The following is a 24,848-nucleotide window of genomic DNA, read 5'->3' on the forward strand; positions in this document are numbered from 1 at the left end:
AGGTATCAGAGGACGTGAGGTGCGCCAAAGAGACCTTCCCCACTTCCCACATCATTACTGCACCTCCATAAGTCTTAACAGGAAGGGGTCATCAATTCATGCTGCTTGCGCCAAATTCTGACCTTCCATCATCACGGGGCAACAGAAATCTGGATCCATCTGACCAGGAGATGTTTTTCCGCTGCTCAGTGATACAAGTTTTACACTTTTTACCACTGGAGTCTCAACTTGCAGTCTTTTTTTTTTTGTTGGGGAAAATGACCAATTAAAGCTTTTATTCAGCTGCAGATATTTTGTGCCTTGTTGGCAAATAATGACTTGTATAGAAGATAGAAGTGAAAACGGACACAAAGGAAGAGAATGACTTCAACTGACCGAGGAGGTTGCTTGTTCCTTGTGCATATTCAAAGAAAAGCTAAGTTTGTGACCTTACAAGATGGTACAAGCCGCTTTCTCCTTTTGCATTCAGAAAATGACCTTGAAAAATGTCAAGGATTGTAGCGTTTAGTTGGCGGAAAGACGGCCTGATCCTTAATGATGGCCACTTGCTGTATTTGAACTCTCGATTTGAAGGTCAGCACTTCTAATAGGGAATTCTTGTCAGTAAAATGTTGGCCTAAATTAGCCGATCGCTTGAAATGTAGCTGACAATATCAACGGGTTTTCTGAAGGCGTCCTATGTGATGGCCAATCTTTCACTGCCGCAGTCATGTATCAGTGCAAAGACAGAATTGGCAGAGTTGTAATATCTATGCAGAAATGATACTGTCACGGTGCGTTGCCCCTGCTCACCTACTCATGGGGTTGTGGTCGGACAGCGCCCCCAGTAGCATGGTGCACAGCAATCCTCTGCCTCTGCCCACTCCCGGAGCTCTGCCTGCAGGATCATGTGCACTCATGCTGCTTCTCTTAAAGGGCCAAACACTCTCTACCTCTCTTAAAGGGTCAGTGCACTCACTAATTCAGTCATCCCCCAATCTCCAGCCAGCATCTGCTATATTAGGCATCCTCCCCATGCCTAAGCAATTGGTCTCATAGCCACTGTGATAATACCCCAGTCCTGTGTATTCCTGGTTTTGACCTGTGCCTGGTTTTAACCATTCTGACTTCTGTGCTCCCGGTCCTCGGCTCTGTATTTTGCTACTGTCAGCTTGGCCGCTCCTCGGCCAAGTGCAGTGTCAGCAGCCACACAACTGGGACTATCTGTGTGTAATGGCTTGGGGACCCCACAGCAAAGCTTGTATCCCATTTGTAGTGGTTAGGTATGAAAACTGGGCTATTCCAGGTGCTGCCACCTCAGTTAGCCCAAAGCCAGACCAGTGTGTGGCAAGATAAATCTACATCCGTCTACCTGACAGATTTATTGTTATATAGACCAGAAGGCAGTACACTGTATTGTACACTGTAACACTTATTGTACACCGTAAAAAATCTGTATGAAGATTTTTTACAGTGTACAATAAGAAGGCAGTACTGTTTGTCCCTACAGTATTCACAGCCAGAGACCGGGAGGTACCGCATTTTCCTGAAAATAAGACACTGTCTTATATTAATTTTTGCCCCAAAAGAATTGTCTTAAACAGTGTCTTATTTTCGGGGGGGGGGGGGGGGGAGGGTGTCTTAATACTCACCTAGCAGACGCTATTCAGGTACCTCTCGTTGGTCTCCGGCAGTCTTCCATGTCGTCCTCAGCGCTGAGAGAGCATTCTCTTCTTGGTTACGGGGCTTGAATACCCCGCCTTCAGCAAGAGATTGTTGTGATTGGTTTAGGAACGCCACCTTAGCCAATCAGAGCTGGCGGTCGATGAACCAATCACAGCCATGCAATGATGTCATTCAATGAATGGCTGTGATTGGTTCATCGAGCGTCGGCTCTGATTGACTGAGGTGGCGTTCCTGAATCAATTACAGCAATCTCTTGCTTGAGGTGGGGTATTCAAACCCTGTTACCAGAAAGAGAATGCTCTCTCAGCGCTGAGGACGACACAAAAGACTGCCGGAGTGCCAGAGACCAGCGAGAGGGACCCGGACGGTGCCTGCTAGGTGAGTATTGTTTTTTTTTTCATGTAGTGCGACTAGGGCTTATTTTCAGGGGAGGGCTTATATTTCAAGACCACTCTGCCTCTTCCCCTGAAAATCGGGTAGGGCTTATTATTGGGGTAGGCCTTATTTTGGGGGAAATTAGGTAGTACTATCTATGCCTTCATCCTTTGCAGAGTGAAATACAGAAGATGTGCCTTATCATTTGCAGTGGAAACAAAGAGGCTGTATATATGGACCTACATTTCTGTAAGGCAAAAGCATTTACTGCTAAGGTGTGTGATGAGGAGGATTTCCCCTTAAACTTTTTTTTCCATCTGCTAAGTAAACCCCCCTGCGCACCTTCCTGGGGGCTACTTGTCTAATCCACACAACAGCCACAATAAGGGTTCTATAGATCGCTGTAGGTTTGTAATTAATTAATATCATCATCTCTGGGGTTGCCAGAAACAAATGTAAAAGCCGCGCAGATTATAACGTGAGAACCCGAGCAGCTCTGCAGCTGCTATTATCACCTGACTTCATTACTGCTTATCCCGTCGCATACCGAACATATTATAAGTCGTCTTTTGTATAATGTTGTCGGCTTTTGTGGAGCCGCTATTTGCTTCAAGCTGCTATCATCATCTCTGCAACCGCTCTGATTACTATGATGAAAAGTAATTTACTAGTGTATTAGAAAAGAATATTCCTATCTGCACCTCTCCCTTCATGTAATAATATATAATGCGTATAACTCTTTAATAGCAGAGCAATTCAGATCTTAAAGGGGACCAGTCACCATTTTGTCAGTTATAATCAGCGTTATATTGGGGTGTACTCGCTCGTAAATATTATCATAATCTCTCTTTATTGTTAGTTTCACACAAGCATTTGTTAGTTAAGTTTAGGTATAAATGAGTCTGTGGGTGGAGCCTGTACATTTGTTAAAGAGATTGTAACAAGTTCTAAAGTTATCAACTATCCACAGGATAGGGAATAACTTTATGATTGGTGGGGGTCCAACTACTGGGATCCCCACCAATCCCAAGAGTAGGATTCCAGTTGCTCCCTGAGTGAATGGAGCTGAGGTTATGCGGACGCATTTCTGCTCCATTCACTTTAATGACAATGCCAGAGATTGCCGGAAGTGCTTGAACTCTGTAATCTTCGGCACTATCATAGAAGTGTATGGAGCAGTGTTACGCCTGCATGACCTCCACTCCATTAACTCTGGACTGACTGAGGTGGGAGTAATCTGCTTCCATTCCGTACAGCTGATCGATTGAGATCCCGAGTGGCAGACTCCAGCCTATCAACTATTGATGACTTATCCTCATCAATGACAGTTGCATGGAAAATCCCTTTAAGTGAGGGCTCGTCCAATGATATTCAATGTTGTTTAATAATGGAAAGCCAGCCAGAAGCAAACCCTTAAAGGGGTTATTCAGGGAGCATCTACCCAATATAGTCTACATCTAGTATTAACCCTTTGCAATCCAATTTTGGATTTAGGATTTCCTAGGGGGCTTTCTCTTTCTGCCATTAAACAATGGCACCATCTGCTGGCTAGAGCCAGTACTGCAGTATGTGACATGCCGGAGAGGCACCGACAACAGAGCAGCCAGTGATATACAGTAAGGATACCTTGACGAATGTCTTCCAAAATCGCAACTGCACAGCCTTCAATCAGAATGTTGGAAGATGTCAGATAATGGATTGGAAAGGGTTAATGGCGCCTCTACTTTTGACCTGGTTCTGACATGGGGTCAAGGGTAGGGCCAAGCAGGGGCAAACCCCCTAAGGGGATCATCCATGAGAAGAAAATTCCCCCAGTCCAGGTCTATCAGTGTCAGGACCTCCATTTCATTGCCAGGTCTAGTGGTACTGTAGTCTTCATACCACGTCTTATTGTTGGTGATATTCTGTCTCTTTGGGTCTTTTCAAGTAAGTAAGTTCGCCCTTTCCTGTCATGGCCGATGCAGAGACAGACAAAAAGACGTTGGATTAGTTATCAAAATGAGCCATTCAGCCCTCTGAAATGACGTCACAGACTCCAAGACGAAGAAGGCAGAATCTGTACCATGTGACCCGGTATAGGGATCCTAGCCAGAAGTGGAGGTGCTGGCACCGCTTGACCTGGACGGGATGGCTCAGTGTGAGAGCTCAAAGCACAGAGCTATTCTGTGTCTTCTGAGCCAATCAAACCACCTCCTCCTGCTGCTCCACCTCCCAATCTCCTTTCATCCAGCCTTCTACAGACACTGTAGGAGAGATACTGCAGTTGCATCCCTATCATTGCTTTGCACTGCAGCTCAGCTTGTTAAGATTGGCTGCTGTTCTTCTGCACAAGCCCACCCAAGCTCGCCAGGAAGTTGCTGTATGGAATACTAATTTGCATTTTAGTGGAGATACAATGGTTGTAAAGTATAAGTAAATATAGTGAGAAGATGAGTATTATGTAATGGCCACACATACAGTGCTGAAGGTGTAGTGTGATCGCGATGGTATGCAAGGGCTTGGAATATGACAGAAACCAGAGGCATGAAGAGGCAGTTTGCAGTAATTCTTGTTTAGTGATAAATAGGTTATAAACAAGATTTTGACAGACCATAACAGTGAGTTATCAAACCTGATGACTGTCGTAACCAAAAGATGTCCTAAGCAGAAACACACACTACCCTCTAGTAATTATAATACATGAACAGTCCACAACTTGATTAGGACAGCGATGTGGACAAATCTAAGTCCCCTCAATCTTTAGAGTCTAATAATGGAGCCCGTCTTAGTTGTTACATATCCTCTCATGGCTTGGGGAGTACTCTCCAGTATATAGCAGGACAAGTGAGTTCCCAACTCAAAATGGTGATGGTCGGCCACTTGGAATTTCTAGTTCCATCCTAGTTGTTTTTAAGCGTGGACACTATAGTCCTACTCTAGAGACCGGTCTCTTCTTGTACTTGTTGTTTAGGTTCGGATGCTGCATAAGCACCATAGGCATTCCCTGTAGCATCTGCAGGTTCCTTTAAGTGATATTTGGTGTCACCTTTCTCTCCAGCGTCAATGACTCATCCTCTCCAAAAACAATGGCAACCAACTGCTCTAAGCTGTCTTACTGAGTGTTTCTTCCTTGCTTTGAGCAGCTTACTCCTCACTGAGGTAGCTGTCTCTTTATACCAGCAGGGTACATTTTAGGGAACTCATGCTCACTTCTCCTGAACTACTCCAAAATTTACGTCATCACTAGTCTTCTTTAGTGCGCTCCAGAACAATCATTCCACCCCTTTTCTGTCAGGTGACCTGAAGACTGCCAATCAGAAAAATGTCCAGAGATGTTATTAAATTACTTAGCCACTAGAAGCAACAGTAACATCCACTTTATTTAGTCTCTATAAATGTGTTAGTTATAATAATTGTGCATTTTCTTCATGCATCCCAACAGGGTAGCTACCTTAGAAAAGGGAAGAAGCCTAAGTGGGTCTTACAAACCTGCAAGGGGGCTGGCACAGATGTAAAATGGTCAAAACTGTATCGTTTCTGATACAGTATACACTCTTTTAAAGGCCCTGGATCTGAGAAGGGGGAGAAAGAGACATAAAAAGACCCCTGTGTATGAGCAGTATATGGGCATCTCATTCTAGAGTAGCTTATCATAGAGTTCCTGTATATGTGTTTATCCAGCAATAACCAGAAGCTATGAAATTCATTAGCTCAGTCCTTAACATGCAATTTAATAGACAATAGTAAGCTTCTTTTACATGCCCCCACCACCACCTACAGGGCACAGGTCACGCATATGGTAAATCCTCTGCTGAATCAGAGATTGAAGCTGGAGAGCAGGTCAGGCCCTCTGCTGTTCTTGAAACACCCACCCGTATGATAGCTGCTGGAATCCAGTGATGGAGTTTGATATGTGCATTAATAAGCTTCTCCCGGTCATCACTCCCCTGGTAGCCTGACACTTAATTCAGTCCAGTGTTAATTGCAGTTGAAGCCTAAACATATTTTTTCTCTTCAATTTAGCCTCTAGATCTTGATTAAGCGGGTCAAGCCAGGGTCAGTCAGGTACCTTGGACCTCGGCCAAATAGGTAGCGAGGCTCTGCATGAAGAATCTCTGATTAAAGCAGCAGATTTGTATAAAACTAATGAAGAAAATAGCTATGCAACAGGCTACCTGCCGTAATAGCATCGCTGCACCGCTGACTGTGCTGCCCCAGCAAACACAAATGCTGGAATCTGCATTTTTCATACTGGCAGGGGACACTAAATGATCTCTTGACTGTTTGCTATCAGCATGTGTTGGGAAAACAAGTTAATCTCAGCTGCAAGGAAATGTAATTGAATCATCTTGTCCAAAAACTACATTCAAACTCATTTTGCACTTGATCAATTGATTTTCAAGTCAAAAAGGCGATCGGGAGATATTGATCCGCAGCCAATTCTGTTATTTGCTGAACACAGTTTATCGGTTATTACTTTCCCAACTGTATATAATTACCAAAGATATGGGCAAAAAGCTTGTTTGCAATTGGCAAATCTAAACGTACATGTTATATAGAGTGACAAATAATACTATCTGCTGCAGAAAGCAAGTAACAGTCCATATTGTGAGCAGGGGGGTTGATAGTTAGAGTTGAGCGAACATACTCTGCCGAGCTTGATGCTCATTCGAGTATTAGCGTACTCGATGGTGCTCGTTACTCGGACGAGCATCAAGCAGTGTTCGACCCCGCCCCAGTTTCTGGCTCCTCCCCGCTGTGACGTGCCTGTTTTGGCCCCTCCCCACCGCGACGCAGCGTGCGCCATTGGCAAATTTGAGAGAGAGAGGAACCTAGAAAAATTAAAAAAAACGCTCAGCACCCGGCGTCCCACATACAAAAATGCTCGAGTCTCCCATTGTAGCCCATGGGGTTTATTACTCGAGTAGAGCTCTCGAATTTTATGAAAACCTCGACTCCAATAACGTGGACCCGAGCATTTGGGTGCTCGCTCATCTCTAATGATAGTCATTTCCATCTGCCTGATCTAAAAGAATCTACAAAAGACCACTTAATTCTAAACAGGACAAGATCTTGGGCAGTATTACAGCAGTTACCGTATTTTTCACACAGTAATACGCCATAAGACGTACGCACGTTTTAGAAGGGGAGAATAGCAAAAAAATATTTTTAACTCACCCAGGGACAGTGCAGGGGATAGTACAGGGCAACGGAGCAGCAGAGGTCTGAAACACCAGAGCTCCACGACAGCGGCACTCATGTATGGGCCGAGGAAAGCAAGAAGCTGATTGGTGGAGGCAGGGAAGCAGTAGCAGTTCCCGCTGGTGCTCACCAGCAACCATATGCAAGAGGCGGCAATGCAGACGTGAGAGAACTAATAAATGATTGCATGTGTGTTCACACGTTTGTACATAGGGGGAAGTATTAGGGCTTAGTCACACGGGCGCATTCTACTGAAGGTAGAAGACAGCCACACTTCAGGATGGGCGTCTCTCTTCAGCGCCGGAGGAAAGAACACGTGACCGGCTTCATTGCCGGTCATGTGTTCTTTCTTCAGCGCTGCGGAATGTCGTCTGTCTTCTTCCTGCAGTAGGGGCTCAGTCACACGGGCGCCGATGCGCCCGTGTGACTAAGCCCTTATCGTAGTTATATTCTTGTACATGGGGGCAGTATTATAGTAGTTATATTCTTGTACATAGGGGGCAGTATTATAGTAGTTATATTCCTGTACATAGGGGGCAGTATTATAGTTGTTTTATTCTTGTACATAGGAGGCAGTATTATAGTAGTTATATTCTTGTACATAGGGGCAGTATTATAGTAGTTATATTCTTGTACATAGGGGTCAGTATTATAGTAGTTATATTCTTGTACATAGGGACAGTATTATAGTAGTTATATTCTTGTACACAGGAGGCAGTATTATAATAGTTATATTCTTGTACATAGGGAGCAGTATTATAGTAGTTATATTCTTGTACATAGGGGCAGTATTATAGTAATTATATTCTTGTACATAGGTGGGCAGTATTATAGTAGTTATATTCTTGTACACAGGGGGCAGTATTATAGTAGTTATATTTTTGTACATAGGAGGCAGTATTATAGTAGTTATATTCTTGTACATAGGGGTCAGTATTATAGTAGTTATATTCTTGTACATAGGGACAGTATTATAGTAGTTATATTCTTGTACATAGGGGCAGTATTATAGTAATTATATTCTTGTACATAGGTGGGCAGTATTATAGTAGTTATATTCTTGTACATAGGGCGCAGTATTATAGTAGTTATATTTTTGTACATAGGAGGCAGTATTATAGTAGTTATATTCTTGTACACAGGAGGCAGTATTATAATAGTTATATTCTTGTACATAGGGAGCAGTATTATAGTAGTTATATTCTTGTACATAGGGGCAGTATTATAGTAATTATATTCTTGTACATAGGTGGGCAGTATTATAGCAGTTATATTCTTGTACATAGGGGGCAGTATTATAGTAGTTATATTTTTGTACATAGGAGCAGTATTATAGTAGTTATATTCTTGTACATAAGGGGCAGTATTAGAGTAGTTATATTCTTGTACATAGGAGGCAGTATTATAGTAGTAATATTCTTGTACATAGGGGGCAGTATTATAGTAGTAATATTCTTGTACATAGGGGCAGTATTATAGTAGTTATATTCTTGTACTTAGAGGGCAGTATTATAGTAGTTATATTCTTGTACATAGGTGGGCAGTATTATAGTTGTTATATTCTTGTACATAGGAGCAGTATTATAGTAGGTATATTCTTGTACATAGGAGGCAGTATCATAGTAGTTATATTCTTGTATACAGGAGGCAGTATTATAGTAGTTATATTCTTGTACATAGGAGGCAGTATTATAGTAGTTATATTCTTGTACATAGGAGGCAGTAATATAGTAGTTATATTCTTCTACATAGGAGGCAGTATTATAGTAGTTATATTCTTGTACATAGGAGCAGTATTATAGTAGGTATATTCTTGCACATAGGAGCAGTATTATAGTAGGTATATTCTCGTACATAGGAGCAGTATTGTAGTAGTTTTATTCTTGTACATAGGAGGCTGTATTATAGTAGTTATATTCTTGTACATAGGAGCAGTATTATAGTCGTTATATTCTTGTTCATAGGAGCAGAATTATAGTAATTATATTCTTATACATAGGGAGCAGTATTATAGTAGTTATATTCTTGTACATAGGGGGCAGTATTATAGTAGTTATATTCTTGTACATAGGAGCAGTATTATAGTAGTTATATTCTTGTACATAAGTGCAGTATTATAGTAGTTATATTATTGTACAAAGGAAGCAGTATTACAGTAGTTATGTTTTTGTACATAGGAGGCAGTATTATAGTAGGTATATTCTTGTACATAGGGGGCAGTATTATAGTAGTTATAATCTTGTACATAGGAGGCAGTATTATAGTACTTATTTTCTTGCACATAGGAGCAGTATTATAGTAGTTATATTCTTGTCCATAGGAGCAGTATTATAGTAGTTATATTCTTGTACATAGAGGCAGTATTATAGTAGTTATATTCTTGTACATAGGAGGCACTATTATAGTAGTTATATTCTTGTACATAAGAGCAGTATTATAGTAGTTATATTATTGTACAAAGGAAGCAGTATTACAGTAGTTATGTTTTTGTACATAGGAGGCAGTATTATAGTAGGTATATTCTTGTACATAGGGGGCAGTATTATAGTAGTTATATTCTTGTACATAGGGAGCAGTATTATAGTAGTTATAATCTTGTACATAGGAGGCAGTATTATAGTACTTATTTTCTTGCACATAGGAGCAGTATTATAGTAGTTATATTCTTGTCCATAGGAGCAGTATTATAGTAGTTATATTCTTGTACATAGGAGCAGTATTATAGTAGGTATATTCTTGCACATAGGAGCAGTATTATAGTAGGTATATTCTCGTACATAGGAGCAGTATTGTAGTAGTTTTATTCTTGTACATAGGAGGCTGTATTATAGTAGTTATATACTTGTACATAGGAGCAGTATTATAGTCGTTATATTCTTGTTCATAGGAGCAGAATTATAGTAATTATATTCTTATACATAGGGAGCAGTATTATAGTAGTTATATTCTTGTACATAGGGGGCAGTATTATAGTAGTTATATTCTTGTACATAGGAGCAGTATTATAGTAGTTATATTCTTGTACATAAGTGCAGTATTATAGTAGTTATATTATTGTACAAAGGAAGCAGTATTACAGTAGTTATGTTTTTGTACATAGGAGGCAGTATTATAGTAGGTATATTCTTGTACATAGGGGGCAGTATTATAGTAGTTATATTCTTGTACATAGGGAGCAGTATTATAGTAGTTATAATCTTGTACATAGGAGGCAGTATTATAGTACTTATTTTCTTGCACATAGGAGCAGTATTATAGTAGTTATATTCTTGTCCATAGGAGCAGTATTATAGTAGTTATATTCTTGTACATAGAGGCAGTATTATAGTAGTTATATTCTTGTACATAGGAGGCACTATTATAGTAGTTATATTCTTGTACATAAGAGCAGTATTATAGTAGTTATATTATTGTACAAAGGAAGCAGTATTACAGTAGTTATGTTTTTGTACATAGGAGGCAGTATTATAGTAGGTATATTCTTGTACATAGGGGGCAGTATTATAGTAGTTATATTCTTGTACATAGGGAGCAGTATTATAGTAGTTATAATCTTGTACATAGGAGGCAGTATTATAGTAGTTATATTCTTGTACATAGGGAGCAGTATTATAGTAGTTATATTCTTGTACATAGGGAGCAGTATTATAGTAGTTATATTCTTGTACATAGGGAGCAGTATTATAGTAGTTATATTCTTGTACATAGGAGGCAGTATTATAGTAGTTATATTCTTGTACATAGAGGACAGCATTATAGTAGTTATATTCTTGTACATAGGAGCAGTATTATAGTAGTTATATTCTTGTACATAAGAGCAGTATTATAATAGTTATATTCTTGTACATAGGAGACAGTATTATAATAGTAATATACAGTAATTCTGGCATCTTTCTTCCTTAGATGGATAATTATTTGTTGATATTGGTAAAGTAAGATATTCTGTTTTTAGAACAAAGATTAAATGTATAGTCAAGCCTGGGGGACATATCTCTTTTCTTCCCATTCACACAATTTGTATTTTTCTGAAATTCCAATTACAAGTAAGTAATATAGTTATTTTATTTATTATAAATCATGAAGTAGTTTTATATTATTATATAACTTGGATCTCTAAGAATAGTAATCTCCATCACATGACACATTGTCTCATCCTTCTTGTAAATAGTTAAAGCTACATCAGCCGTTTTGTGGCTCCTAATCACAGCTTTGTGCCTTGTCTGTAGAAAAAATAAATAATATAGAAACTGGTTGAGGAAAAAAAATGTAATTTATGGTCTTCCTCTCGGCAGGCAGCATTTTTAATGAATGTGTTTTTGCAAAGATGATCTCTGCAGGAATTGCTTCAGCATCCCTTGGTATTCTAACTTACCCAGAATGTGGGATTTGTATTTTATAATTTTATTAGATTATTTTTTGTCAAAAGTAGAAAAAAAAATCTTTCATGTCGTTCTACACACTGTCGAAAACATTATGGTCCCTGTGTACGGCTCTCAACTGTCTATTTATTTTTTTTCAAAGGAAGATGGAAAAAAGTTATAAGAACTGGGTTTCAGTATCAGACTTATTTGTATTGACTGCTGCTATTCTTTCTAGCTTTTTCTTTATCTCTCTACCTCCAATCAATCTCTAGCTCTAGCTCTGATCTCTCATTCTAGACACCTATCTCTTTCTGTCTCGGATATCTATGTATCTATCTATTTATCTCATATCTATTATCTATCTATCTCATATCTATAATGTATCTCATATCTATCTATCTATCTATCTCATATCTATCTATCTCATATCTATCTATCTATCTATCTATCTATCTATCTATCTATCTATCTTATATCTATCTATCTCATATTTATATAATTATCTCTCTATGTGGTATTTTATTTTGTTGATTCAACTTCTACTAGTATTAAAACTTTTATTAAATTTGTAAGCCCAGTTTACCTAATGAAAAAACAAATTCTTTGTATTTTTGTATATTTTTCCTGGGATACTGAAAAACAATAAATGCACAGAATGTGTTCTTCGAGCGAATTTTAGATCATCTAATTATTACTTATAATCTCGGATGAATTACAGAGATTACATAGAAAAATGATCTAATAACGTTTGGGCTCCATGTGTGATAATACACAACGTGTAATGAGGCTGGTAGGATAATTACCTCTACTTTGTGTTGCAATGAGAATGTTGAGAACATAAATGCAGTGATATTAATCACAGACTATATTAAGTAACTGTATATTAGAGCTGTATTATTGGACTTGTTAAGAAAAAATGCATTTTTTAGCTTCACAATTTGAAGCTAAAAAACAAAGATAATATATATTTGCGTATATATGTTTCTTTAAAAATATTTTGGCATTTCATTAAGACAAGTTACTATATGTTATCAGTTGGATTGTGAGCTGAAATCCCTATTAATCCTTACATTGCAGAGGCTGGAGGCCTTTAGAGGACACTTTGCATCTTTAATTTACTTTGAAATCTCTCCTAAGTGAAGCTGATTTGATCCAGCAGCCACTGGCATCAATTGTTTGTTGACTCCCATAGATAGTAACTTCTGACATGCAATTGAGACTTAACATTACATTTAAGGTTGCATGCACCCTTGAAATGGATTCATCAAACTGATGCAGTATAAGTTGTTCTGAAGTGAAACTTTTAGGCCCCATCTTGTTACTCATATCCTCCTGACTGGTAGATTTTCATCAATACTTCAAAAATGATAACTATATAAATTTAAAAGGATAAAGTTATCAATATTAATGGGAGAAATTTGAAAAGTTTGGTTTGGTGAGTTTGCCGAGTTTTAGCAAAAAATTTGTTTCCATCGGAACTCCTTTTTTCTTTTTCTTCTCCTTTTTCCTTGTCTTTCTTTCAAAAAGAAAGACAACTAGAAATGAAGAGGAGAAAAGGAGGAAAAGAAAAGGGAGAAGGAGTTAAAAAGAGAAAAATAGTTTCCTTCTCCTTTCTTTTCATTTTTTTCATTCATTTTCTGAATTAGCTTTGCTTATAATCTGCACAAAAGTAGTTGAATACCCTCCTAGGTGTCATAATGTGCTATGCAAGGCTTTTATGGCTACATACAGTGTTATGCACCAGTTTTACGAGTATTGGGTAAGTTCTGGTACAGCTCAAACTAATTTGAACCAAACTTTTCCCCAAAATTTAGGAAACCAACCAAGCTCTTGAAAAATTCACTCATCAATACTCTGTAGTTTTGCTTGTAGGTCTAAAATTTTAGATTACACATTGGACTACAGTATCATGCAACATCATGGCAAATGAGAAACCCGCCTCTGCTAAATCTTTAATTTCTTCAACATTGTGTAGAGTATAAATTCTGATAACCCAAGCAGGAGCTATATGGCCTGTAAACAGCATAGGTAGATCAGTGAATTAGAAAGCCAAAAAAGGTAACTGAAAAGTTGCAGACTGGTAGATGCAGCTCTAGCTGTTATTGCAGTATAAATGCTAGATTTCTAATTGCTGCTGCAGCGTCCAACCATGACACGCTGGATCTGTAACGTGAATTACTTATGGAAATGCACACCAAACAGTTGTAAACAATATTTACAATCGCCACAAGGAAAACACTGTCCCTAAATAAACTAACCCAGGCAAGGGATCTGCCTAAACGCAGGTAAACTGCCCTGAGAAGGGCGAACCTGACTACGTACCTAGGTGACTTGCTGACTCTATGTGGGATAGGAGAATACCACAGCAAACAAGATGAAAAAGATAATAACTGCTAGACTTAGCTTGAGAAGACTCAGGCAAACAGGACATTCAGCTCCAAGGTCTGACTTCCACCAAAGCCAGAGGAAGACTGAAATTAAACAGCACTCAGCTAAGCACAAGCCAAGTTAAATAATCCTGACAAATTACCCACAGGTGAGGTCAAGCACATCTCACCTAATACCACTGCCACCAGAGCCAGAAGATAGAGAAACTCATACAAAACCTGTACCAGATTCCTCAGAAAGGAAGAACCAACAGCAGCCTAAATTAATGAACCAATGAACTGTATTTCATTGGCCCAATTAACTGTATTTTACTCAACATGAATATGCTTAAAGTCAAAGGTGTGCACCCTGTAAAGTAGAAGACTATTCGGAGGGGGCACAGTGTTGCCGCACATATCGCGTGGATCCTGCTGTGTATTGAGTCTTGCTGACCCTTTATTGTACTCGCACTCTTTCACATCCCTTTAAGCAGTGATATTTGCCTGCTATCTGCCTCCTGCACATGTTCTCTGTATGTCTCATCTCTCAGCATGGTCTTGAGGTTAGATAGATAACATGACTGCCAGGTTCAGACTAGCTGCCCAGAGGATTATTTCCAGTGAAGCAAGAGGAGGGTGGGAGGATTATTGTATGTTCGCCATTACAAAGACAACGGGCAGTTTATTATTTCTGCCAATTTGTTACGAGGTACCAAGTTTGGGATCTTCATAAATCACACAGAAAAACGTATACACCGTAAAAAGTGCAGAAATTGGCCTACCGAAACACTTCTGCATTGACGTCACTAATAATGGAGTTCTGGCTCATATAATATAGAAGAAAGATGCAGAGACAGAAATATTTCAGAGGCTTTGACGTATTGTCTACTTTAGAGCCAACACCATATGTGTTCTTGTGTGAACACCGTTGATATCTATGGGTCAAAACACCTTACATGAGGAGTGGGGGAGGGAAGTGGCAGAAACACGATATACTTCAGGTTTACAGAAGCTGTTATCATGCAATTAGCCTTTGTCCATAAAACTTTGTTCAATACCTTTGGTAAATCAGCAGCAGCAACAATAGCTTTCTCATAATAATATATATATATATATGCTTCAGTAATACAGGTTCTTATGTACAAAAATACATTCAAGAAAAATTAGACATATATCACACATTTTTTCTGCATATTGGCCAAATTTTTGTTGAACAAAAAGAATGAAAATATACTGACAAATACGGCCCCCAAAGTACATGAATATTACTACTATAATACTGCCCCCTATACACAAAAATATAACTACTATAATACTACCCCCTATGTACAAGAATATAACTACTATAATACTGCTCCTATGTACAAGAATATAATAACTATAATACTGCCCCCTATGTACAAGAATATAACTACTATAATACTGCCTCCTATGTACAAGAATATAACTACTATAATACTGCTCCCTATGTACAAGAATATTATTCACAGAAAAAGCCAAAAATACAATACCTGAAGGTCTGCAAAGCAGACACGGTCGCCATAGGCACGATCACCATAAGGCAGGCACAATCGCCATCGGCACAATCGCCGTAGGGCAGGCGCAATGGCCGTAAGCCCTGGAGATATGCAGTCAGCCAGACAATAAAGTGGAGGAGCAGCTTGTTCTTGGCAGGCTAATATGCAGTCACCCACTCAACCCAGCCCAGACTGGGGAGGAGTGACTGCATATACTTATAGCCTGCACATGTGAACGATACCAAAGATGCCAGCCATAGATGAATGGTGACCCACCATACAGGATATCAACCCTGGCTGATATAACAGTGGGTTGCCCTGTATCTCTAAAGTGGGCCACACTGGCTGACATCTTGGGCTCCCCCACCAACTAGCAAACTACATACAAAAGTACTAATGCATACTAATAAAATGCGGGTGTTGGTACTGCATTTTGGCCAAAACGCATACGCAAAAATATACCTACTATAATACTACTCCCTATGAACAAGAATATAACTACTATAATACTGCTTTCTATGTATAACTATGTAAGTACTATAATACTGCCCCTATGTACAAGAATATAACTACTATAATACTGCCTCCTATGTACAAGAATATAACTACTATAATACTGCCCCTATGTACAAGAATATAACTACTATAATACTGCTCCTATGTACAAGAATATAACTACTATAATATTGCCCCCTATGTACAAGAATATAACTACTATAATACTGCCTCCAGTGTACAAGAATATAACTACTAAAATACTGCTCTCTATGTACAAGAATATAGCTACTGTAATACTGCCTCATATGTACAAGAACATAACTACTATAATACTGCTCCTATGTACAAGAATAAAACTACTATAATACTGCTCCTATGTACAAGAATATAACTACTATAATACTGCTCCCTGTGTACAAGAATATAACTACTATAATACTGCCTGCTTTGTACAAGAATATAACTACTATAATACTGCACACTATGTACAAGATTATATCTATTATAATACTGCCCTCTATGTACGAGAATATAACTACTATAATACTGTCCCCTATGTACCAGAATATAACTACTATAATACTGCCTCCTATGTACAAGAATATAACTACTATAATACTGCTCCTATGTACAAGAATATAGCTACTATAATACTGCTCCCTATGTACAAGAATATAACTACTATAATACTGCCTCCTATGTACAAGGATATAACTAATATAATACTGCCTCCTATGTACAAGAATATAACTATTATAATACTGCTCATATGTACGAGAATATACCTACTATAATACTGCCCCCTATGTACAATAATATAACTAGTATAATGCTGCTCCTAGGTATAAGAATATAACTACTATAATACTGCTCTCTATGTACAAGAATATAGCTACTATAATACTGCCCTATATGTACAAGAACATAACTACTATAATACTGCCTCCTATGTACAAGAATATAACTACTATAATACTGCTCTCTATTTACAAGAATATAGCTACTATAATACTGCCCCATATGTACAAGAACATAACTACTATAATACTGCCCCTATGTACAAGAATATAACTACTATAATACTGCTCCTATGTACAAGAATATAACTACTATAATACTGCCCCTATGTACAAGAATATAACTACTATAATACTGTCTCCTATGTACGAGAATATAATTACTATAATACTGCCTGCTATGTACAAGAATACAACTACTATAATTCTGCACCCTATGTACAAGATTATACCTATTATAATACTGCTCTCTATGTACACGAATATAGCTACTATAATACTGCCTCCTATGTAGAAGAATATAACTACTATATTACTGCCTCCTATGCACACGAATATAACAACTATAATACTGCCCCCTATGTACAAGAATATAACTACTATAATACTGCCCCTGTGTACAAGAATATAGCTACTATAATACTGCCCCATATGTACAAGAACATAACTACTATAATACTGCCTCCTATGTACAAGAATATAACTACTATAATACTGCTCTCTATGTACAAGAATATAGCTACTATAATACTGCCCCATATGTACAAGAACATAACTACTATAATACTGCCCCTATGCAAGAATATAACAACTATAATACTGCTCCAATGTACAAGAATATAACTACTATAATACTGCCTGCTATGTACAAGAATATAACTACTATAATACTGCACCCTGTGTACAAGATTATACCTATTATAATACTGCTCTCTATATACACGAATATAGCTACTATAATACTGCCCCCTATGTACCAGAATATAACTACTATAATACTGCCTCCTATGTACAAGAATATAACTACTATAAAACTGCTCCTATGTACAAGAATATAGCTACTATAATACTGCTCCCTATGTACAAGAATATAACTACTATAATACTGCCACCGATGTACAACAATATAACTACTATAATACTGCCTCCTATGTACAAGAATATAACTACTATAATACTGCTCATATGTACGAGAATATACCTACTATAATACTGCCCCCTATGTACAATAATATAACTACTATAATGCTGCTCCTAGGTACAAGAATATAACTACTATAATACTGCTCCTATGTACAAGAATATAACTACTGTAATACTGCCTCCTATGTAGAAGAATATAACTACTATATTACTACCTCCTATGTACAAGAATATAACTACTATAATACTGCCCCCTATGTACAAGAATATAACTACTATAATACTGCCTCCTGTGTACAAGAATATAACTACTATAATACTGCCTGTTATGTACAATAATATAACTACTATAATACTGCACCCTATGTCCAAGATTATACTTATTATAATACTGCCCTCTATGTACAAGAATATAACTACTATAATACTGCTCCTTTGTACAAGAATATAACTACTATAACACTGCCCCCTATGTACAAGAATATAACTACTATAATACTGCCTCCTATGTACAAGAATATAACTACTATAATACTGCTCCTATGTACAAGAATATAACTACTATATTACTGCTCCCTATGTACAATAATATAACTACTATAATGCTGCTCCTATGTACAAGAATATAACTACTATAATACTGCTCCTATGTACAAGAATATAACTACTACAATACTGCCTCCTATGTAGAAGAATATAACTACTATATTACTGCTCCTATGTACAAGAATGTAACTACTATAATACTGCTCCTATGTACAAGAATTTAACTCCTATAATACTGCTCCTATGTACAGTAATACAACTACTATAATACTGCTCCCTATGTACAAGAATATAACTACTATAATACTGCCTCCTGTGTACAAGAATATAACTACTATAATACTGCCCCCTATGTACAAGAATATAACTACTATAATATTGTTCCTATGTACAAGAATATAACTACTATAATACTGCCTCCTGTATACAAGAATATAACTACTATAATACTACCACCTATGTACAAGAATATAACTACTATAATACTGCCCCCTATGTACAAGAATATAACTACTATAATACTGTTCCTATGTACAGTAATACAACTACTATAATACTGCTCCCTATGTACAAGAATATAACTACTATAATACTGCCTCCTGTGTACAAGAATATAACTACTATAATACTGCCCCCTATGTACAAGAATATAACTACTATAATATTGTTCCTATGTACAAGAATATAACTACTATAATACTGCCTCCTGTATACAAGAATATAACTACTATAATACTACCACCTATGTACAAGAATATAACTACTATAATACTGCCCCCTATGTACAAGAATATAACTACTATAATACTGTCCCTATGTACAAGAATATAACTACTATAATACTGCCTCCTATGTACAAGAATATAACTACTATAATACTGCCTCCTGTATACAAGAATATAACTACTATAATACTGCTCCTATGTACAAGAATATAACTACTATAATACTGCTCCTATGTACAAGAATATAACTACTATAATACTGTCCCCTATGTACAATAATATAACTACTATAATACTACCACCTATGTACAAGAATATAACTACTATAATACTGCTCCTATGTACAATAATATAACTACTACAGTTCTGCCCCTATGGATTAATTTATGAATTCAAAATATGGTCGTTCATCTGTCAGCAGGTGAGTCCTTATTAGTTAGTCTTGCCTCTAGTACAGATATTCTGCCTTGCTAGAAAATGAACAACGTAAAGTTTGGAAGAGAAGAAACCTAAGAGTCTGTCTTTTCTTGACTAGGATTTCCTAACCCCTTTATCTCTGGGTTGCAGTTATCTTTCTTATCCTGCTGCTATTATGTTGCTTTTATACGGTACTTTATGAAACTTTGAAGGTAAGATCACTTTTCCATCCAGTGAAGTAGAGGATGCAGCATGTGCTTGCTATTACTTTCTGGATGATTGGGGTTTTACTATACACAAACTGGGAGGGAGCCTTCAGTCTGCATGATTCGGGCGGGGAGAAGCCGACATGTAAGTCTGCACCTTGGCCCCATCATTTTTCAGACAATGAGAGCCTCAGCAATTGGTTCCCCACTGATCAGATAGGATTGTGGAACAGGGAGACACTCTTTAAGGGGTTGTACAAGAACATCAAGTTATCCCCCATCCACAGAATAGGGAATAATTTGCTGACCTACGGGAGTCTTACTTTTGAGACCCTTGCTGATCTCAAAAACAGGCATTCTGTGTCCCTCATGTTACCACAACCCCGCAGTGAGGAGGAGACTGAATGAAGTTCGAGTTTTGCAAGCACACCAGCACTCCATTCCCTTTCAATTGGACTGCCAAGTACTGGGGTGCACCCACTCAGGTATTTCTGTTAGTCCCATTGAAATGCATGGAGCATTGACAATGCATGCTCAGCCTGTGCTTCATTGAGAGTGATGTCACTTCGGGGGGAGAAGCGATCCCACTGTGACAGGAGAGCGGGGTAGAGGAGTCCCATTCTCCAGATGATGGAGGGGGAAGTCTCAGCAATGAGACCACCACTAGAGATGAGCGAACGTACTCGTCCGAGCTTGATGCTCGGGCGAATATTAGGGTGTTCGGGATGCTCGTTACTCGTAACGAGCACCACGCGATGTTCGGGTTACTTTCATTTTCTTCCCTGAGAAATTTGCGCGCTTTTCTGGCCAATAGAAAGACAGGGAAGGCATTACAACTTCCCCCTGCAACGTTCAAGCCCTATACCACCCCCCTGCATTGAGTGGCTGGCGAGATTAGATGTCACCCAAGTATTAAAATCTGCCGGCCCGCGGCTCGCCACAGATGCGTTCTCACTTAGCTAAGGGAAAGTGCTGTTGATGCCGGGGCTGCTATAGGGAGAGTGTTAGGAGTGATTTTAGGCTTCAAGAACCCCAACGGTCCTTCTTCTCTATATGCGCTCAATGGGGCCGGCGGCAGCAGCGCCGACCCCATTGAGAACATATAGAAGACAAATCATTCTTCTCTGCCACAGCTGTAACAGCTGTGGCAGAGAAGAACGATGTTTGCCCATTGAATTCAATGGAGCGGCAATACAGCCGTCTCCATTGAAAGCAATGGGCTGCCGGCGTGCGCGGGGTGAATTGTCGGGAAGGGGTTAAATATATAAGCCCTTCCCTGCAATTCATCCTAAAATGTGTTAAAATAAAAAAAAAATTGTATACTCACCTTTCCGCTGCAGCCGGAGTCCAGCCGCGGCCGCTGTCAGTTCTCCTGAACTGCTTCTTGGCACTATTCAGCCGGCGGGGCTTTAAAATCCCCGCCTGCTGAATGATCTGCCTCTGATTGGTCACAGCCCTGACCAATCAGAGGCTGAAAACACTCACACACCCATTCATGAATTCATGAATGGGTGAGTAACTGCTGCCTCTCAGCGCTGAGCCAATCAGGGGCAGGTCTGACTCACATCCATTCATGAATTCATGAATGGGTGTGAGTGAGGCATGCCTCTGATTGGCTCAGCGCTGAGCCAATCAGGGGGCAGGACTGACTCACACCCCCTTCACACCCACTGCAGGACGGCCACGCGGAGCTCCGGCTGCCGGCAGAAGGTGAGCATACAATTTTTTTTTATTTTAACACATTTTAGGATGGATTGCAGGGAAGGGCTTATATATTTAAGCCCTTACCGACAATTCATCCCGGGCTCGCCCGCAGCGCATTGCTTTCAATGGAGACGGCTGTATTGCCGTCTTCATTGAATGCAATGCGCTGGACAGCTCCGGCCCGTTTCTAATGAAACGCGGCTAGGAGCAGATTTTCGGGCGATTTGCGGGCGACTTGCGCGCACCGGTCACGCGATTTGCGGATGCGCATCCGTCATGCGATCCGGAAATCGCGCGAAAAATCGCCCGTCTGACTAAGGCCTTAGTCAGACAGGCGTTTTTCGCACGATTTGCGCATGCGTCCGGCGAATTTTTATCGGACACATGAGCGCTTTTTATGCGCTCGTCCGATAAATTATAGAACAGAAATCGCAGATCGCACCTATCTGCGATCTGCGTTTCCTGTTCTCTTCTCTATATGCGCTCAATGGGGCCGGCGGCAGCAGCGCCGACCCCATTGAGAACATATAGAAGAGAAATCATTCTTCTCTGCCACAGCTGTAACAGCTGTGGCAGAGAAGAACGATGTTAGCCCATTGAATTCAATGGAGTCGGCTGTATTGCTGGCTCCATTGAATTCAATGGGCTAACATCGTTCTTCTCTGCCACAGCTGTTACTGCTGCGGCAGAGAAGAACGATCTTTATGCTGACAGTGCGGGGGGGGGGGGGGGCACTCTTGCCGCTATTGTGGCTTAATAGTGGGACCTGTGAACTTGAGATGCAGCCCAACATGTAGCCCTTCGCCTGCCCTATCCGTTGCTGTGTCGTTCCCATCACTTTATTGAATTGCCCAGATTTTCACAAATGAAAACCTTAGCGAGCATCGGCGAAATACAAAAATGCTCGGGTCGCCCATTGACTTCAATGGGTTCGTTACTCGAAACGAACCCTCGAGCATCGCGATAATTTCGTCCCGAGTAACGAGCACCCGAGCATTTTGGTGCTCGCTCATCTCTAACCACCACCGATCAGCGAGTTATTCCTTATCATGTGGATATCCTGTGGAGTGAAGATAACTTGATAGTCTGGCACAACTGCTTTAAGGTACCCTTACATGAGATGACTGTCAGGCGTGTAAGCACCCAACAGCCATCCCACGGACTATCGCTGAAATATCGCTCCTGTGCTTACACTGGACTGAGCGGAGGCAGAGCAGGGATCGTTCACAATGAATAGGAATCGCTCAAACATTGCTCCGCTCCTGTTTACATGGCCTGACAGTTACTCCGGCTTTAGTTCTGCTAAACATAACTGACTCCGATAGGTGAGAAGTTCGTTTCCCAGTGTCCTGTCTGTGGCCACGGGTACATGGCATGAATATTGCCAAAATTTACGCTTTCCAGCAAGAAATCGGTAGATATAATTGGCCTGTGTAAAGTTATCTTTAGCTTCCCAATAGCATCTGAGCAGCAAAGGGAGAAGGGAGGGTCCTAAAATAGTAGCGAGGCCTCATAAATGCGCTGAAAGCTTGTATCAGCTGCTAATGGTACTTTCTATATCTCAGTCTAATTACTGACCTCAGCTAGTTATACATTCTGCAGCATCGTTACAAAACTTCATCTTCATACAGATTTCTCCAATTCTTCATCCTCTGTGCAATTATCCTCTTTAGTTTGAACTGATGATAACCTTGTCAGCTTATAAATCTTACATCAAATACCCCCCCCCCCCCCGCAAAAAAGAAATCTGCTTCTTAGACACTAAAATTGTGAATGACAGACACTGACGATACCGACAACGCAGCCGCAGCGTTAATGAAATCTTGTGAAACCTGCAATCTCCATATCGTGGCCTTTATTAAGTATAGATGATTTCTTAATCAACACTTCCACAAATCCATCAAGTAATCAGATCTTGTGCTTCTTTCTTATTACAAGATGGATATTTCACATAAAATGGCTATTTATTTATGTTGCTGCACAGAAAAATGGGAAACGTTTATAAAAACTGCATTTTGGTGATAGATAGATAGATAGATAGATAGATAGATAGATAGATAGATAGATACATAGATAGATAGATAGGAGATAGATAGATAGATATGAGAAAGATAGATAGATGTGAGATAGATAGATAGATAGATAGATAGATAGATAGATAGATAGATAGATAGATAGATAGATAGATAGATATGAGATAGATAGATAGATAGATGTGAGATAGATAGATATGAGAAAGATAGATAGATAGATAGATAGATAGATAGATAGATAGATAGATAGATAGATAGATATGAGATAGATAGATAGATAGATAGATATGAGGATAGATAGATAGATAGATGTGATAAATAGACAGATAGATATGAGAGAGATAGATAGATAGATATGAAATAGATAGATGGATAGATAGATATGAGATAGATAGATAGATAGATATGAGATAGATGGATCGATAGATATGAGATAGATAGATAGATATGAGATAGATAGATAGACAGACAGACACGGGGGCGTAACTATAGAGGATGCAGGGGATGCGGTTGCACCCGGGCCCAGGAGCCTTAGGGGACCCATAAGGCCTCTCTCTTTGCAATATAGGGAACCTAGTACTATGAATAAAGCATTATAGTTGGGGGCCCTGTTACAGGTTTTGCATTGGGGCCCAGAAGCTTCAAGTTACGCCTCTGGATAGACAGACATATAGATAGATAGGTATGAGATAGATATGAGACAGATATATGAGATAGATAGATAGATATGAGATAGATGGATGAATAGATAGATAGATAGATAGATAGATAGATAGATAGATAGATATGTATCTTATCTCTATCTATCTAAAAAGAAAAAAAAATCTGAAAAAGTGATTGAATTGTATCCAGTTTCATGTAATATAAGATACTTGTTGAATATTTTACTTTATACCTCTTATGTATATTACAAGGAATTTGCTAAGTTCTGCTTTTTTTCATATGTAATGGAAATCCTTTCTGGCACATCGCACTTCCACTAGATTAATGGCCCTGTATGTGTGATGCAGATAAATCTGGGTAACAAGTGCACAGAAGTTACTGTAGCAAGTTAATTAAATCCGATGCACATTCAGACACAATTAATAAAAACAGACTTAGCCGAGAAGCTCAGATATCTGAGCAAACAGGCCCATAGTTTACAGAGCACCTAATGATGATGCATCTGCTCCGCACTGGATTGGGCGCCCTGGTGACCCCTCACTCTATATCTGTTTTAATCAACTAGTAGAATTATTCAGAGTAAAAAGCTTTTTTCTGTCAATTTTTTTTTGCATTTCTGCTTTACCTTTGAAAGCAATATGGATAATTTCC

The 24,848-nt window shown here is 39.1% G+C and overlaps 1 protein-coding gene and 1 long non-coding RNA gene across 3 annotated transcripts in view; one reads left to right on the forward strand and one right to left on the reverse strand.

Annotated features, from left to right (window-relative positions):
- LOC136580667 (uncharacterized) overlaps positions 1–15,632 on the reverse strand; it is a 35,625-nt gene extending 19,993 nt beyond the window's left edge. Inside the window, exon 1 of the long non-coding RNA XR_010786998.1 lies at positions 15,460–15,632. This is a non-coding gene — a long non-coding RNA (uncharacterized lncRNA). The remainder of the gene's footprint in view (positions 1–15,459) is intronic.
- DIAPH2 (diaphanous related formin 2) overlaps positions 1–24,848 on the forward strand; it is a 1,247,874-nt gene that overhangs the window by 481,506 nt on the left and 741,520 nt on the right. The gene's annotated exons all lie outside the window — the stretch shown is intronic.

The sequence above is a fragment of the Eleutherodactylus coqui genome, chromosome 10 (assembly GCF_035609145.1).
Source record: "Eleutherodactylus coqui strain aEleCoq1 chromosome 10, aEleCoq1.hap1, whole genome shotgun sequence".
Lineage (NCBI taxonomy): Eukaryota > Metazoa > Chordata > Amphibia > Anura > Eleutherodactylidae > Eleutherodactylus > Eleutherodactylus coqui.